Raw genomic sequence first — 14,764 nt, forward strand, 5'->3', positions numbered from 1 at the left:
TCTTCCACACCCTCCTCCCCACTTTTCTCTCCATCTCTCTCCCGTTTTCCCTCTTGCTCCCTCTTTCCCCTGCTCCATGTTTCCCTCTTCTCTCCTTCGTTCTCCTTATGTCCCCCTTTTCCTATCCTTCTCCTTTCCCTTCTTCCCTCCAATCCCCTCTTTATTTCCCTACTTCCTTCTCTCACCCACTTTATTCTACATCCCCCCACCCGATAATTCCTCCTCTCTTACAGCTCCCTCCTCCCTTCTCCCCCTTCCTTCCTCCATCTACTCTCCCTCCTCCTCTTCTTTCCCTTATTCTACGCACCTCTCACCCTTACCGCATTCTCTCACTTCCCATCTGCCCCTCCCCCCCCCACCGTCTCCTACTCTCATTTTCCTTCCTGCTACATAGTTTCCTTCATCTGACTTTCCCAACCCCCCATCCTTCCTCCCTGCCTTCACCATCTCCTCTCCTTCCCTTCCCTCACTACGCCAGTTAAGGCAACACATGTTCATCTGTCAATTTTCGGTCAACCCTCTTTTCCTTCTTTCCCTCATATCACCTTCACCCGACTTTTGCCTATTTGCTCCCTGTTATCCACCTTGCCCCTCCATTTCATTTTTCCCTCCTCTCCTTACCTCTTTTCACTCTTCTTCACCCTCCTTTTCCTCCTCTCTTCTTCGCCCCTCCCATCCGTTCTTTCATGTTCCTCCTTTTCATCCCCCTTTTCATCCTTTTCTGATAATTCCTTTCCTTATTCCCCTGTCTTGCTTTCTTTTTTCCTTCATTCTTGTTCCATCATTTTTCTTCACACTTTTCCTCTCCCCCGTCCCTCCACATCATGGCCTCACCTCACCCTCCAGGATTATCTCCAGGCTCATCTCTGCAGTGGCCTCGACAGACACGCCTACGTCACCAAAGGAAATATTTAATACCTAAAAAAATACGATAAACACCATAGATCACCGAAGTCCCTATTCGCCCCAAACACCCCGTCTCCTATGCTCAGTCTCAACTTAGTACTGTATAGCTGTCTCGAGTCAGCTTGAAAAGAACATTATGGTTGTCCAGATCATGAGAGGGTTTTTGGTGAGTGTATTAGCTCTCTGACTCCTATGACTCATTTCCACCTGAACTGAATTGTCTGGCCTCAGCTACAGTAGAGAATACTAAAGGTTCCCCACCAGGCGGGACTTAAAAACATGGAGTAAGGAAAAATTTAATCGAAAATCACATAACAGTATCCTTTGTGCTCCTAGAGAAGATAAGGTGAAGTAAAAAAAAAAGCACCCACACCCACACACACCCACACACCCACCCACACACCCACACCCACCCACCCCCCACCCCCACCCCCCAACACCCCCCCACCCCCCACCCCCCCACACACACAGAAACAAAACAGTTGTTGTTATTGTTGCCTTTCCTCTACCCTGGTCAGTCAGGCCGAGCAGACTCATCAGTCACAAGCAAGCAGCCACCTTCCCATGTCAAATAGTGCGTCCCAGGGTCGGAATACGGTCCTTCCACAAGGCGAGGTGCAATAATAATAGAGGAGGTATTTCCCCTAAGAAGATTGGTGTGTATGGGAGATATGTATGTATAATAGTGTCAGTCTCGAGTTTGAGTACTTGGTGAATGTGGTTGAGTTCCCCGCCCGCGAGTGTTGTGCAAGGCCTGGTATCGAGTCTTGGTCTCACGTCATTCCCATGGTTGTAACCTTGACCAAGGGTGACCCGTCTATCGTCCCTGAGCTGGACACATGCTTCGGCAGCACACCAAGGTAAAGCAGTACAGCAAGATGATGTAAAAAGAAAACACAAATGTCGGGGCTGAGAGTATGCCTTTCAAACGTGCGCGGGCCTCTCTTGGAAACAATCAATCCATATTCCATCATATTTACCACATTTTGGTATCTATGAAAAGTTTCTATGACAAACAGAAATATTAAAAGTACAAAGTTTACTGACGGTTTTGAATTAATCATAATATATCACCTCAACTGACTACAGAGTTCAAGATAGCAGAGGACACACACTACGTGTAAACTCCATAGAGAAGAAGGAGACTACCAAGTCGTGGACGTTCACGGTCACCGTGGACGTCCACGAATGGGTCAGGTGGCGTTCCACTCGTGGACGTCCATGACCCTCCCGCGGGGGCAAGTTTGGACGTCCACGGCCAGTTTGGACGTCCATGAGTCTCCCGTGTGATAGCCCCTTAAGCCTCCCAAAACCCTCACATCAGGCCTTTCAAAAGTCACATCATCTCACCTCCCTCAAGCCCTTCCATCACAGTCCCGCCAACTCAATTTCCTCAGCCCTTCAACCATCCCATTCTCTGTCACTCTGTCTGTCTGTCTGTCTCTCTCTCTCTCTCTCTGACCTCCCAAACTCCACCACTTCTCTCTTCTCTCTCTCTCTCTCTCTCTCTCTGACCTTCTCCCAAACTCCACCACCTCTCTTTTCCAGTCCCCTCCATCTCAGCTCCACCACATCACCGTCTTAACTGTTCAACCCATTTCCCGCTATCTTCTCCTCCTCGTCCTTCTCCATATCATCATGATCCCCATAATCAAAACCTCTCTCTTTTAACTCTCCAACTCCTGCTACTTCCCTTCATTCTCGCAACCCCTCAGCCCCGCGTCCCCACTTTTTTATCCCGCAAGATCTCTAAATCAATACAGCAAAGGCTTGTGCCACTCACTTGATCTCCTAATCCCTTATTTAATCCCACAACACCAATAAGTGTCAAACGGCAGGATTACCTCAACGAAAATATGTGTATCCCCATGCAATCTCATGTCTTACCTGAATAGAAAAAATTAAAAAAGGTAAGATATGAGACTGATAGACTTTTCTAATAATCCCTTCACTCTAATGTCGTGTTTTATGCTTCATTCTTAGTACCATCCAACGATCCAGTTCGCCGTAGGTTGGACTTTTTGAAGAAGTCTTTCAAATCGATAGCATATTTTACATTTTCTTCTTGCTGTCTTTAAATGATTTAATAACCTCAGGGTGGACTTTCTCGAACTAAGAGTGTTGGATACAGCGATCATTAAGTCATTCGCTAAGAGCGGTCATTCCGTAGCTAAAGTCGTCTAGCTGCAGCAATAATGAAATAAAGACGTTATCCGATATCGGATGCAAGAGGATGATATTTTTAAGGAAGCTTGGGGAGGTTTTAGTCAAGGTACCTCTTAGCTACGTTATTGTTTTATATTTTGCTTTTACCGGACGATTGTTTTTAGTTGAGAAGTGCACTCTATCTCTTTTGATCTGGGGACGTGCTTTGCTGATTTCTTCTTCGTACTACAGTCATTTTTTCAACTCTCGGGTGACCTCATACCGAGATGAGGTAAATGAAGGCAGTACCTAACCTCCCCTTTTCGAAAAGTCAATCCAGATTTGGACAAAAAATGTCTGGGAATGGCAAGAGTATCATGCACATGGCAAGGGACTCCTTTGATAGTCGCACTCACCCCAGCATTATTGTATGAAGAAATAAATAATTATTTGCAGGGCAAGTGGAGAGGCGACCGCGGCAGCTACACCTACTACAAACCCTGGCCCGGATGAAAATCTACTTCTGTGCAGTATGCCATGCGTCTAGGTAAAAACTTTGGCGTTCCCCTGTAGGAGCAGTTCCCCTCGCGTGAGGGGTGGATAACTGGGGTCCCATACTACCTAAACCGTCGCCGAGGTGAATGTTTACCGATATGGAAAATTTCGTGTTCCAAGATTAAAAAACAGTGACCGTGCATAAAGGCTCTGGCCAGAACCCCTGGACAACCCACCCCCTCCCCAGGGAGGGATGGCCTTTGAGGGGCTCTCCCTTCTCCTCTCTTTCATCCTCCATCAACCCTTCTTCCCATCCTCTTCACCTCTACCTTACTCACAGTTTCTCCAACTTCCTTTCTCTTTTCTCCCACCTTCTTAATTTCACCCACCCGTCACAACCAACTCACCCACACATAAAACACTATAATCCCAAAACACCAGGTGAGATTTCAGGTGATCTCTGGTATATTTCCACATCTCACCTTCATCCATTTTTTCCTCTTCTATCCCAACGTGAGGACAGCAGGCCATCTAGATCTATGGAAAGATAAAGACTCTCTCTCTCTCTCTCTCTCTCTCTCTCTCTCTCTCTCTCTCTCTCTCTCTCTCTCTCTCTCTCTCTCTCTCATTTCATTTGTATTACCTTCCATCAATTTTATTTTTGTTCTTTGTTCACATCATTCACATTTTTAACCTTTGCATCCTTCCAAGCATCATTCAAACCTGTATATAAGCATATATATATATATATATATATATATATATATATATATATATATATATACCTCTGTGGTACAGTGGTAGAGTGGGTTCGCCTCCCGCCAGAGTTGTAAAAACTTTGGGAAGCGTTCACCAAGCCACTTGCTACTTTGGCGGACAGAAGGGGTGCTGTGGTTGAACCAGTGTCGCATACTAGTATGTTTGCATCCAATCGGCTTAAGGTGGGCCGATTACACTTTGTTCACAGATTACACACACATCCAAAGCCACAACAACACTACAGTCACACTCATAAGCACTTCTCACCCTACATACAGTCTCTACCAGACAGCCTAAGCCATTAGGTAGAGTTACATTGGCTGTATCGTCCCTGCTTCGGTAGGGATAGGCCGGTCCTGCAGTGGACCTCAACGGCTGCTGCTGCTGATGATGATGATTTATATATTATATCCAAGGGGTGGTTGGGGTTTATTGCTCACGTATTGCCACTCAGGGATGGGTGAGGTTGGTCACTCTAATCTTAAAATTCAGGACAAACTTGCCTAGCCACTGGCTCCTAGGCTCCTCGTGGGGCAACGTAGGATTGGATGATGAATGGGTGGATGGATACATATATATATATATGGAGCCTCTGTGGTATAGTGGTACTGTGTGTGTTTCGTACACGGGTGAGCCAGGGTTCGCGCCCCGCCAGGGTAATAAACTTTGGGAGTGTTCACCCGGCCACGTACTGCATTGGCGGACACAAGGGATGCTGTGGTTGAACCAGTGTCGCTTACAATAAAGTATGCTTGCACCCAGTAATCTTGTGCGGGCGGATTACACTTGGTTCACAGACTACACACACATCCAAAGCCACCCAAACACTACAAATACACATGCAAGCACTTCTCACCCTTACAATCTCTACTAGTCAGCCTAAGCCGCTTGGTGGAGATACATTGGCTGTATCGTCCCGACTTCTATATGGATAGGCCTGTCCTCCGGTGGATGCTCAAACGGCTGATGATGATGATGATGATGATATATATATATATATATATATATATATATATATATATATATATATATATATTTATATATATATACAAGGTGCTGCCCAAAAATTCCAGTAATTTGAGCAGAGGGAGCCAGCCGTTTGCAGTTTCGCCTTTTGCCGCTAGGAGGAGTCAGCAGCACCGCTTGTACATCAGTATGACCCCGGCTGTGTCTGTGAGCGGACGTGTTGTTGAGCTACGCTTACTATTGTAACGTGGTGTGTAGGTGGTTTGGTGGTTTTGCAATGGCGGACCAATGGCGCATCAATGTCAATTCGATGTTGATCGTTTTCTTCGATATCCAAGGGATTGTTCACAAGGAATTCGTCCCACTTGGTCGATCTGTCAGCGGAAAGTTTTACCATGAAGTTTTGCAGCGTCTGAGAGAGTACATCCGCCGCAAACGTCCAGAAAAGTGGAAGAACAAGGACTGGGTCCTGCATCATGACAACGCCCCCGCCCACACATCATTTGTCGTCCAGCAGTTCCTGGCTTCCACTACCACGGTAATCATTCCCCAGCCACCCCATTCGCCTGACCTTGCCCCCTGTGCCATTTTCCTGTTTCCCAAACTGAAATTACGACTGAAAGGGCGTCGATTTGACTCGATTGAGAAGATCCAGACAGAATCGCAGGAGGTGCTCAAGACCACCATGCCTGAAGCCTTCTAGGGATGCATGGGCTCGTGGAAAAAAAAAACTGGAACCACTGTATACATGCCCAAGGGGACTATTTCAAAGGCGACAGTGAGAACTAGGAGGTAAGGAAACGTATTTTCCTACAATATTCAAATTACTGGAACTTTTGAGTAGCACCTCGTGTATATATATATATATATATATATATATATATATATATATATATATATATATATATAGGAGAGGTAGAGGAAGGCCAAAAGAGACGTGGGTGAGGACAATGAGACGGGAAGCTGGAGATGAGTGTTGGGGAGATCTTGAGGAGTTAGCACAAGATAGGATGTGGTGGTGTGAGTTCATCGAGGCCCTATGCATCCCCGAGGGTGCCACAGGAAATGATTGATATATATATATATATATATATATATATATATATATATATATATATAGATAGATAGATAGATAGATAGAGATATATATAGATATATATATAATGTGGGTGGAGACGCTCACCATCCACTCACTCGATGTAGTGCTACTCTCAGGTGACTGCCCTTTCCTCTCTTCATTCCTTCCTTCCTCTTCTGTCTTTATTTCCTTCATTCTTTCCGCTTCCTTCTGCCTACAGGTAACTTTACACTCCCTCTTCTGGCATTCTTTCCTTCATTCTTTCCTCTTCCTTCTGCTTATGGGTGTCTCTACACCGAGTGAAAAGCCAAATGGTTCCCTGTACACCAGGAAACCATTTACTATGCTGGGTGGTAACCATGTAACCAAATTGTGGCACCTGGTGGTTTGGTGGGTAATAAAGGCATCCCAATCGAATTGAGCCTGTGTAGGTTTATATCCAAGGGATGGTTGGGGTTTATTGCTCTCGTAATGCCACTCAGGGATAAGTGAGGCTGGTCACTCATATCTTAAATATCAGGACCAACTTGCCTAGCCCTGGGCTCCTAAGCTCCTCATGGGACAACGTAGGATTGGAGTGTATATTGTTACGCAACAGAGAAAGATAATGTACACATTAAGTGAGAATACTAAGAGTCACTACTGTCCCGTAAAGTTCCAGGTTCAAAACAAAAGAGTTAGGTAAAATTACAAGTTAAAGTTTAATGCTCAAACTAACAACAAAACATTCAGGACTCATAAGGATAATGTAATGGCAAAAAACAGGTTAAATATATGGTTAACTGCAATAGCCTCTATTAACACGAAATTAGCAAGAGTAAATTTATCTAAGTCAGCCCTGATAAAATGAAAATACACTGGGTAATGCTCAGTTAATGCAAGATAAATTATTACAGATATAAACTATTATTAATGATGGCTAACAAGAACCCTACACAAATTACAAAAACTCCACTAGGCCTAAGAATTAACCCTATGCTACACAGCACAAGAAAAAATGCAGCAACAGTTATACTCAAATTACACAGCTGCTAGATGGTTGGAGACTTCCTGAGCACTCACAACAATAACTGTACAGGGAAGGACAGAGATGTGAACAAAATGAGGAGTAGATCTAAGTAGCAATAATGTAGAGACTGAGCTCATTATATAGGGGCCGGCAGAGCTTGATACAACTTGTAAGAAGGACGCGCAAATGAAGCCATGGGGACAAAGAGCTGACAATCCCGCTCTGAACAACAGAAAGGACGACTTACTCTACTATAACGGTAGAAGGGGGGGACTGAGGCAGAACACGCTCGTGATCAAACATGCAGCATGCTGTGCGTTAAAATTAAACAAAGGATGATGAAATCATAGGCTATGTAACAATATATATATATATATATATATATATATATATATATATATATATCATCAGCCGTTTGAGTGTCCACTGCAGGACATGTCTATCCCGACCGAAGTCGGGACGATACAGCCAATGTATCTCTACCAAGTGGCTTAGGCTGTCTGGTAGAGATTGTATGTAGGGTGAGAAGTGCTTGTAAGTGTAAATTTAGTGTTGGAGTGGCTTTGGATGTGTGTGTAGTCTGTGAACCAAGTGTAATTGGCCCATGCAAGCCGACTGGGTGCAAGCATACTTTTATAGTAAGCCACACTGGTTCAACCACAACACCCCTTGTGTCCGCCAAAGCAGTACGTGGCTGGGTGAACACTCCCAAAGATTATTACCCTAGCGGGGCGCGAACCCTGGTCCACCCGTGTATGAAACGCACACTCTACCACTGTACCGCAGAGGCTCCATATATATATATATATATACGGTATATAACTCAATTATCCATTGTTGCAATATCAAGCCCAACACAGTATCCATTACTGCTGGCTCAGCTCAGTTAAAGCAATATCTAATTAAATTATGCAATATCAGGCACAGAAACGGGACATAACCGGCTGTTCTATGCAATATCCAGCATCAGCATATCTACCAGCTCGTAAGCAGTAGCTCACCAATGCCCAGGAAATCCCCAAAACTTGCTAGATATGAGAATGCCCACTCTGTGCCAGCCAACCAAAATCTGTTGCAGGAGCGGCTTACCCGGAACGCTGAGCATACCAAGCATACTCTGTGGCGTCCGATGCTCGTGTTGATGTAAGGCTTATGGCCTGTCAGTGCTCGTGTCTTAGTGCCTTATAGCGATCCTGAAATTATGACTTCACACGGTGCAAACTCAGTCATCCTTTGATGCCAACACTTGGTGAGTACATATGGTAGTACACTGTGTACTGTATCACAGTACTGTATTGTTACTGACTTGTATATTGCACATAGTTTTCATCCTTTATTCATGGAAAAGTTTTTAGAATAGAGGGTCAAAAACGGTCAAAACGGAGAGCAACACAATATCCGGCTCGATGCCGAATGTTGAGAGGAAGGGGAAGAACTATGCAATATCTGGCATTTAACTTTATTCGGCATAAGAGTTGGCTGAATTATGCTGGATAATTTAGAGTTTACTATGTACATATATATATATATAAGTAAAAGCTCTTTAAGTAGGAGTAATAGGGGCTGAGGCAATTCTAACAACAATGAACTTCCTACTAATGGAAAGTGTGAGGCCTCCAGACTAACCAGAAAAAAAAAATTGTATACCATGTTTGCAGAGGGTGTAATCCAAGCATAAGGCGGGCCTTTGGTAGGATATAGAGGTGTTAGTAGGGCACATGATCGCTTCTGTGCAACATTTGGGAGAACTGGAAGCCATGCTGGTAACGAATAAAAGTGCGGAACAAGGAGTCACTACGGGAGCTGGCATGAGAGACTACCGACCCGGGTGGTGGCAGACACTAAACTGATGATGGGCCCTCACAGACTGAAACATAAACCTAGTGCGTCATACCGAGATTGAGTTTCCATTAGACGACATTTTACGACTCAGGGATGTTGTTTCCGGGATTTTGATGACAATTTTTTTTTGAAAAATTTGAATTATTTCCATCAACAAATGTCATTTGCCATTCTGACTTAAGCGTAATCCCGACTAAAATGGTTCTGTTTTATGGAGGTGTCTATCTAACTATCTATCTATCTATCTATCTAGTGTTAATATCTATCTATCTATCTATCTATATAGATGGATAGATAGATAGATAGATAAATAGATAGATATAGATATACAGTGTATAAATATTCTTATGAGATCTTTGATTTTCTCTCTTTTTTCACACTACCATACTCCTCCAACATGTGTAGTTTTGATGTAGCCTCATTGTTATCACCTGCCTTTACCAAGGTGGAGCGATAATATTTTTCCTGCCTAATGTGTGTGTGTGTGTGTGTGTGTGTGTGTGTGTGTGTGTGTGTGTGTGTGTGTGTGTGTGTGTGTGTGTGTGTGTGTGTGTGTGTGTGTGTGTGTGTGTGTTTCCATTATATCTCATGAACGGTTTGAGTTATCAACATGAAACCTTCAGGGTATCAAGATATGGCCAAAATCTTGGCCAAGGTAGAAAATGAGAACCCTGGATCAAGGTCAAGGTCACCATTATGGCTGCCAAAAGTCATCTAGTTTTTATCACCCTCTTTTATCCCCACTATATCTCATGAACAGCTTGAACTATCAGCATGAAACCTTCAGGGTATCAAGATACTGCCAAAATCTTGGATGAGTTCGAAAATGGACAGTCAGGGTCAAGGTCAAGGTTACCAAAATGGCTACCAAAGGTCAACTGGTTTTTATCGCCCGCCTATAGCACCATTATATCTCATGAACGGCTTGAACCATCAACATGAAGCCTTTAGGCCCTCTTCCTCTCTCTATAATATAGAGAGAGGCAGCGGTAGTGATACTGAGGGAGGAAAAAGTGTTACAAAGAGAAGATGAACGAGAGGCGAGAAATCGGAAAGAGTACAAAGAGAACGAGAAAGGAGGAGGCAGGGAGAAAAGGAGAGCAACTGCCAGGGAATGAGTGAGGTGTTACAGATGGATAGATAGAGGATAGAGAATCAGGATAAGGGAGAGAATAAGGAGTCATCTGCACAGGAAAATGATGGAGAAAGACAATCCTCAGACTTAAAGCCATCTTGGAAAATTAAAAGATAATTAGAACTAACTTATCAACTCTAAATATATATATTGCCGATTACTGCGTGATAATCTAAGGGAAGAAAATGACAAGGGGCCGTCGATGAATTGGCAGGGAAGATAAGATCCTTGAAACTAGGAATCTTTGGGTATTGTATGTTGTTGAATTCGAAAGTATCATTGACAGAGAGAGAGAGAAAGAGAGAGCGAGAGAGAGAGAGAGAATGGCATACAGAAAATCAGGTACGTAGGAAATTAGGATCCATTGAATGATTGAATGGGATTTTTTTAAAAAAAATGACCATTCTGTGAAGGATTAATCAGAGCTCCCGGTAATGAAGGAAATGATTTATTTGCTGATGATTATACAGGCGGATAATGAATAACAGGGAAGACAATATACTGATTATAATACCAAACCCGCCTCATGAATCCCGTGACGTCTTTTAGAAATTATGTTCCTACTTTCAGACGGTTTTATTCATCATGGAATTGGCCCCTCGCATGAAAAAGGGCTGATGAAAGACATAATGTAACACCTCCAGCTTGGAAAGATGAATATCAGTAACATCATCTATAAAAAGACGTCATCGAAATGAACGAGTTAATGATATCTATGACTGCAAATGACACACACACACATACACACACACACATACACACACAAGTAATGATGATGATGATGATGATGATTAAGATGATTTTATATGAAATATTGAAAGGAAAGTAATAATTCTGATGATATTCCGGAGTCAGTGGTGACTGCATATGCTAAATAACAAAAAAAAAAAAATGATAATGATGATGATGATGATGATGATGGTGGTGGTGGTGGTGGTAATGTTGATGATTACGTGGTTGATAATGAATGAAAAGTTTATTCCGGATAATGTAATAATACAGATGACCTTACTAACTTGATGGTGACTACAAGTGTTAAAAAAGTGCAAAGGAATGCCCTAGAGAAGGTGAATAGGCCGAATATTTGATCTTGGCCTGTGACCTTCACTTTAGATCAATTTGTTCGCAGATCAAGTTACGTCATTCTTGCCTGACACGCAACGTTTCCTCGACGTCCTCTTCACAAAGAATCAAAATTGTGTTGACCCTGCCATGTGACCTTGATCTATGGTCTATTGTTCTCAAAATCGAATCTCCTCATCCTTGGCTGACCTTCAGTTATTCCCCTAAGTTTGATCCAGATCGAGTTACAACTGTTGGAGTTATAGGGTCGAACACCTGACATCGTTCTTTAACGATGAGCTCTGACTGACTGATCCAGTCCCTTCATCCTTGTTTCACCATGAACTGATCCAGTCCCTTCATCCTTGTTTCACCATGAACTGATCCAGTTCCTTCATCCTTGTTTCACCATGAACTGATCCAGTTCCTTCATCCTTGTTTCACCATGAACTGATCCAGTGCCTTCATCCTTGTTTCACCATGAACTGATCCAGTTCCTTCATCCTTGTTTCACCATGAACTGATCCAGTCCCTTCATCCTTGTTTCACAATCAACCCTGTCACAAACGTTGGTCGATACTGGGAAAAAAAATTAATAAAGTTTAACTTGAACTGTTAACCCACTGTTCTCAAAAACAATAGGTCAGCGTTCTTGCTGACCCTCAAGTCTTCCACCATGTTTGGATAAAATCATATCAAAACTCTTAATTAGCTTCTGTGTTCACACACAGACACAGATCGAAATTTTGACCTTGTCTGTAAACTTAACCTTTGATTATTCGTAAAATCCAGTCACTCAGTCGTTGCCTTACCTCAACCTTTCAACCAAATTTGACTCAGATCGGATCGAAACTATTAATCTGATCTTAAAATGTGACCCTGACCTTTGGGCTTTCTATCTGACCTTGGTTTCACAATCAACCCCCTTATCCTACCCTTAGCCAAGATTGTTCTAAATCGGAAAATGATTGTTTTAGCTGATTTTATTGTCTAATCTTGGCCTTTGATTGGCTTTCCTAAAAAAAAAAAAAAAAAAAAAAAAGTTCAATCCCTTGGCTGACCAAAACCCTTCCACCAAGTTTGGCTGATATCAGTTCAAAACTGCTTTATCTATTCTGATTACGCATAGTTACACACAAGTCAAACGTTGACCTTGCCTTCTAGCCATGACCTTTGACTGATTATTGTAAAAACTGACTCCCTTCATTCTTGCCTTAACCTCGTCCATTCCAGTACGTTTGGTCTAATCAGATTAGAAAGGCTTAAGTTACTTTTCCATGTGACCTTAACCTTTAGTCTATTTTTCCCTCAAGAACAATAGGTTAAACAATTCTCTGAGTCTCAAGGCTTCCTCCATGTATGAATACGGTCCGATCTACTCTGAGTTATATTGGTCACACACACACACACACACACACACACACACACACACACACACACACACACACACACACACACACACACACACACACACACACACACACACGCGCACACACACACACACACACACACACACACACACACACACACACACGCACACACACGCACACACACACACACACACACACACACACACACACACACACACACACACACACACACACACACACACACACACACACACACACACACACACACACACACACACACACACACACACACACACACACACACACACACACACACACGCACACACGCACACACACACACACACACACACACACACACACACACACACACACACACACACACACACACACACACACACACACACACACACACCACAGTGGCTGAGTGGTCAGCATCCCTGCTGCAAAGCTGCCGGCCTGTTAGCGCCAGGTTCGAATCTTGTGCTGGCGTCACTAGACATAGGTGTCCATCCACATGTTGTAGGTTTTTAGGTAAACTGAGTACTTAAGGTAACACCTAGGGGAGGTAACTGTGGTAACCTAATTGATGCAGTGGCCTTGCATCACATGTTATTTGGTAAATAACCCGACACAGGTTCAAAGGCCTATGTTATGGAGATGAACACAGCGGCTAATCATCTCATGGCGTCTGTCTTTAGTTTCATCTTTACACACACACACACACACACACACACACACACACACACACACACACACACACACACACACACACAAGTGCGCAGCGGCACACCCTTCGGGCTATCGCCCACGGAGATATAATAAACATGTACAAGAGCAGCAGATATGGATATTTCAGGATCCTTCAGTCAATGCCCTTGGTTTGGTTTGTGTGGTTTGCAAGGCTAATTTTTTGCGGTGTGGCGTGAAAGGCTAATATGGTGTGGTGTGGTGTAATTTCACTAAAGTCAAGTCTGCGCGAATGAAGCACGTAGTTTCCGAATATTATTAATGAGAAACAGAGGACAGGGTCGCTCCAGTAGTTACCCCAGTATCAGGAAATGAGCAGTAGGAGAGTAGAGGACTGCTGGTCGAACCATCCAAGTTTGATCCTCAGGCAGGCTAGGCAACCGTGTGAATGCCTGAATATTGCTAAAACAGTCCTAATAGATCTTTCGCAGTATCCACCGAAATGTCGTACAAACACTCACGACTGAGGCAGCCGTCCCATGATTCATTATGGACGATTTGGTGTTCAGGTGATAACAGAAGGTGTCATAACAGAAGGTGGAAAGAAATGCTTCTGCATTGGGTATGTTTTCACCAGCAGAAACTGGGCCACTTACAGCTTGAATACTGATGGAGGTTACAAGAAATTCGATGAGTCTTAGTTATGAAGCAGGAATACGTCTCATTGGTAAAAAGTAAAACAGACCATCCAGTCAGACTATTTTTGGCCATCAGCTAAGCTGAAAGGAACTGGGGATCTTCGCCACGTTAGAACAAGGTATACTCTAGACCGTTGGGAACGCACGAAGTAATCTATGTAACATATGCATAAATACCTCGTCACGAACAATTATAGTAATAAACGCGTATACTGATGGAAGAATTTAAAAAAATGAAAACCTGAATGACAATGATGAAAGATAAAGATGATGCGAAAGATGGCAGCAGCTAGACCAATAACAGCATCACGTAATTAGATGAGGAACGTGAATACTATTTTGAGGTAAGTCAGGTAACTTTCTGATCAATTGGAGGGATAAAATGGGTATCCAAGTGTGTGATAGTGACGAACGGAACGTCTACTCACAAACTTGGGCTACTTATCACTCCCAGTCCGCCTCATCCAGTCCGCCTCATCCAGTAAGAAGTAATGTACATTCCTTTGACACCTTTTCATTCCGGCGTTTTTCATTGAATGATATTTTCGTACTTTGTACTGTTATCTTTCTCCCTCCGCCTTCAAATAACAATATTTTCAGCTGTTAGTCCTT

This window comes from Coenobita brevimanus, chromosome 103, assembly GCF_032717465.1.
Source record: "Coenobita brevimanus isolate Jiangsu-jjx chromosome 103, ASM3271746v2, whole genome shotgun sequence".
NCBI classification, from domain to species: domain Eukaryota; kingdom Metazoa; phylum Arthropoda; class Malacostraca; order Decapoda; family Coenobitidae; genus Coenobita; species Coenobita brevimanus.